We start from the raw sequence: 5,467 nt of genomic DNA, 5'->3' as shown, positions 1-5,467 counted from the left end.
ATGCTGGAATTTTTAAGCTTGCCACCGTCCAAGAGTTTAAAAGATTGTCGGGTGGATTTGAAATAGGTGTGCCTACTTAATGGGTGGTGTCCTATGAGTCATGTTAACCATATGATGTTGTATCTATACTTAATCATGAACACAAGAGAGAAGGAAGTAAATGAAAATTCAATAGTCAAGAATATTCTCTCCTCCTACTTTTCCCCCACCTCGATTGTCTCCTCCCTCTCCCCTTCACTTGAGTGGGTCTTCGTCCTGTAGCAACCTATCCTCTGTGTAGCAACCCTTTGTAGTTGCCTCATTTTTCTCCTCGTTCACCACACCTCTACCCGATGCCTACTGCCATTCAGGAGCTCAAGAGGTATCATGAGAGAGAGATGCTTTTGTATCAGTCCCCCCTAACTATCGATCTCATCATGAATTCACATACCCTTGTCAACATAGCACATGTTGAAGAGGGCCGAGAGAGAGAGAGAGAGAGAGAGAGAGAGAGAGAGAGAATGCAAGGGACTACAATTCTCCATGCAACTGCATGTGCAATACCCCAAACTTATCACATTACAAACTGCTACCAAATCTTCGGTGATTCGAGAAGTAAAACAATTTTCTAAAATTCGTACCCCCTACTCCTAAGATATAGGGTGTCCTATGAGTCATGATAGCCATATGTTTTTGTATCAATAATTAATTATGAACACGAGGGCGACGGAAGATAACACTATCAAAACCAAATACTCCTCGATAACTCTTCAGGGGGACTTTATGGAGAGGGAGTTAGGTCTTTGAGCAAGGTCAAAGGAGCGAGCTTTGGAGCGAGCTTTTTTTTTTGGGCCGCCCTCCCTACATCCCCTTCCTCCTCTCGCCACCCATGTGCTTCCTCCTCTTCCCTTGCTCCTCCTCCTCCAACATCCTCCCTCTCCTCCACGTCCTCTCTCTATCTCCTCCTTTAGACTCCCTCCCTTCCTCCATCTCCTCCTCCATCAGCAACCCTCCCTTCCTCAAGGTCCTCCTCTTCTCAAACTCCCTTCTTCCTCTCTCTTTCCCTCTCACTCTATAACCTCTCTCTCTCTCTCTCTCTCTCTCTCTCTCTCTCTCTCTCTCTCTCTCTCTCTCTCTCTCTCTCTCTCTCTCTCTCTCTCTCTCTCCAAATCCTAGGTTCCTCTACCAAGTGAAACGTATGAGAAATAGGCGTCGTACCGCTCGAGTACAGCTCTAGAATGAGTTGTCTGCATAAGATCACTGCTAATGAATTACCACCTAATCATATGAGTCCTCTTTATAAAAGACTGGACCTTGGCCCTGGTCATTCACACTTGGTCGGACAAGACCCAAGGCTTTAGTGTGTCGGGCTACACATCGTATGGTCATCCTAGGTTTCCTCGACCAAGTGAAACGTATGAGAAATAGGCATCATACTGCTCAAGTACAACTCTAGAATGAGTTGTCTGCATAGGAGCACTGCTAATGAATTACCACCTAATCATACGAGTCCTCTTTATAAAAGACTGGGCCCTGGCCCTGGTCATTCACATGTGGTCGGACAAGACCCAAGGCTTTAGTGTGTTGGGCTACACATCGTATGGTCATCCTAGGCCTCCTGAAATCCCATGTGGACTCCACCCCCAAGCTATGCATGAAAAGTGTGCACTAGGCACCCTACCTGCGTGTACCATCTGTGCTCCATGGTCCCAATGCTATGGAGGATGTGACATTGCCTCCCTTTGAAGCAAAGTTTACATCCTCGTAAACATCCTTGGACCCCTAAGAAGAGAAAACCATTAGGTAAAAAACTCTCCTTGCCTAAGTTCAACTTAGAACTCTTTTCCTTATTTCCTTTAAGATTTCTCTCTTTGAGAATGTTATTTCTCTTATTGAAAACTCCTTGTTACCTTGAGAGTTTATTGCTTTAAACTCCTCTCATATCTAAATGGCAACCCTTAACCTCCTAGATTTCTATTGAAAACAATTACCTGTGGCACTTGAGTGCCCAAAATACGTAGACCAAGCATTCCATACCACTTGGTTGGACAAAATGATGTCCCATCTTAGGTAATTGTCATCTACTATCTTTAGAGATCTTTAAATCATTGGCTATGTGAAAGCCCTAAGGTTTAGAATGTTTGCTAAGGACATTCAAAAGGATTATTGACTTGGCATCTTTGGCCATCTACCCACTAACTTATTTCCAAGCCGATAATCCTCCTTTTCCCACAAGTGTGTACACAATTTCTAGTTGGGAATCGACCACTCACCAATAGGTAGATAGGTTATGTAAGTCTCTCATGTCACTAGGTAGAATAAACATGTCCAATCTCCTTATTCTCGAGACTTATAGTGAGCACTTAGTTGATTGCCATTGTTTTAATTATGAGTTTTTAAACTCATGTTTTCTCGAAGATAACTTATTGCTATCTCTATAATTTGTTGCTCCCTTAAGGACTCTATATGTCCTCATATAAACTTTACTCAGGTGTAACAACCTCTTGAACTTCACTTTCTACCTCTATGCTAGAAGTTGAGCACAAAAACCTTTACAAAGTTTATAGACATATCCTGCTACAACTAACCTTATAAATTTGTATGGTAACAACATATATTGCTAACATACTCCTCACTAGGTGTTTGAAATTCCTACTTCATTGGGTGAAGGTATCTTTCCCCCACCATTGAAAATGAGTGTCCAGTCCTCTCGACCATAGTCATTGACAATTTCAAGAAATTGGCCTTCAACTTTAAGTACCATTACCTCTACATTATGTACTTTAAAGGCACACGTTTCTTTTAAACAAATGCCATGCCTTTCATGCACATCATGATATATGAGTGCCATATACATTCTTTAATTCTTCATGCTTTTATACATGCATGTGAGCACATGCCTCCAACGATTTTTAAATCCTCTTTTTTCATTTACCTATCTCTTGTTGTGAGGGGCCTAGATATCTGGATTTTCCCCTTTCCTTTTATAATGGACACAAGGCTGCCAATCCTCACCATATTGATGCTAGCAAAGCAACAATCCCAGACATAATATGTCAGTCCGTGGGATGTAGCTGACTCGACTAGTGCATGGAGGCTACAAGAGATAGCTAATCTCTCAGAAAACCCAATTCTAGTGTGCTCTCGGCTAGATCGGTTTCAAGCGTGCCTCAAACACCAAAAGCTAACCTTCTTGCCACAAATGTAATACAAGGAATTCATGTAGCTACAGTGCTCCAAATGCAATGTAACTTACTACCTAGAAAGAGAAGAGTGTCCTCTTCAACCTCATGTGCTCAAAAGTCATTTTTGACACTTGGGCAAAATCGCACCAAAGATAAACGGTCTATTTTGGGTAGGTCAGTTTGGCCTCCAACGCACTCTATAGCTTCCTTAGGACGTGCTTTATCTATTCCTATGGCCAAAAACCAGTTGGATGCATGTATTGTGCGTAACGAATCAAAACAACTCATAGATGGGCACGACTAAAAACACAACTTTATCGCGAGAAATTTACGTAGAAAGGAAGAGCTTTCACCTACGATTGCGTTGGTATGCTCAGAATCAATATGCGACATGAATACGAGGGAGACACAAACAATTGAAAAGACAGAGCACTCACAGTACTGTACTGCGCAGTATACACTCACTTTCATTATCACTCACTTTCATTATCCAAAAGCTCCCCTCAAAAGTTACAAAAATTGGCTTTTATACCTTAGCCAAGGTTAAATAGATCCCTAGCTAATTTGGCTCAGTAATAAGGCTTAGGAACAACAATTAATTACAACTTTGGAAGCCCCTAGCTCCTTTACACTCTTTGACAATCAATTGTGATACAACATATTTGGATTTTTATGAGATTTCTCATTAATAAATGAGGTTTTGATACAGTGAGCGGGAATGAAAAATAATGATGATGTCCTTTTGATGCTCCTATTAGCTGAGCAACTAACATCCCCCCACCACCTCCTTGATTGTGTCGTCCGTGACACAACTACTTAGGGTGCTTAGTGGTCGGGCTTTTGGCTTCAGTCCGCTTTGCATGTTGTTCCAATCCCTGTTGGTACTTGAGCCGCAGTTCCTTGTCTTTTGTAGACATGAACTGCATGGTTATCTTGTTCTTTTGCTTAATGTCCAAATAGTGTTAGGAAATATGACATAGCTAAATAGATAATTGAGTAGATTACTTAATGGAGAGAGATAATTTTCACACACAAGAGATTATAAAGTAGAGAGAGAGAGAGTACACATGATATATGTGGTTCACCCAATGTGGGCTACGTCCACGGGAAAGCAGCCACTCAATGGCTTTAGTACTTCAAAACAAGAAGTAGTTTACAAAGGGATTATACCCTTAATAGAGCTCCCGCCTTGCTTCACTCTCACCACCTCACACCCACCTTGTTGCATCAACTTCACACTATAGAATGTGTGTAAAATGGCCTTCTTTTATAGGCCAAAAGGGTTGGCCTCTCTCATGAGAGGTCGTCATGTGTAGCCGCCCTTGTGTGGACAAAGTCCAAATCGGACCCTCCAATCCGCCCATGTGTGGCCGCCCTTGAGAAGACAAGTCCGCTTTTGAATTCGGCCACCGGCCATTGGCTACCGCCCAACCGGCCAACCGACCGGTCGTTTTCCGACCACTTTTCGACCGCCGTCCGACCATAATATTCCGACGAAAATGAATATTTCGGTGGACGTGAAAATTTTGGTTTTCGGCGAGTGATTTTATTTTCCGGCGAGTTATTTGTCTTCACACACGATGGCTTCTCCTCATAATGGGGGCCTTACAAATGTGCCTTTTTAACACAAAAAATTACAAGGGGTAAATCAGGCTCCATACTTAACAATCTCTCACTTGGAGACTGATCTCCAAACCAAACCTGTGACTGCTTTCCATCCCGGTTTCTTATCCTTGAATGCCGATTGAAGATGAGCAAAAGCTCAACTTCTCCTTGTTGACCACCTTTGTAAACATGTCTACAAGATTTTCACTTGTATGCACCTTTCCTAGCTTTAGTTGTCCCTCTTCCAAAAGAGTGCGTATGAAGTGATATCTCACCTCAATGTGCTTTGTCCTTGAATGAAAGGCTGAGTTCTTCGCAAGATGGATAGCGCTTTGGCTATCACTGTACAAGACACAATTGTCTTGTTTGAATCCAAGCTCTTCTAAGAATCCGTGAAGCCATAGAATTTCTTTGCTTGCCTCCGTCATTGCTACATACTCTGCTTTCGTGGTAGAAAGTGAGACCACTTTCTGCAGCTTTGAAGCCCAGCTTAATGCTATGCCTCCAACCGTGAAGACATAGCCAGTAGTGCTCCTTCGAGTATCTTTGTCACCTACCAGATCTGCATCAGCATACCCTTCTAGAAAAATATCATTTCCTCCAAAATACAAAGCATTTGTTGTTGACCCTTTTAGATACCTAAGTATCCACTTCACAGTTTGCCAGTGCTCTTTACCTGGGTTGTCCATGAACCTACT

This window comes from Adiantum capillus-veneris, chromosome 11 (genome assembly GCF_014529385.1).
Source record: "Adiantum capillus-veneris isolate H3 chromosome 11, ASM1452938v2, whole genome shotgun sequence".
Lineage (NCBI taxonomy): Eukaryota > Viridiplantae > Streptophyta > Polypodiopsida > Polypodiales > Pteridaceae > Adiantum > Adiantum capillus-veneris.
This window is presented reverse-complemented; position numbering follows the sequence as displayed.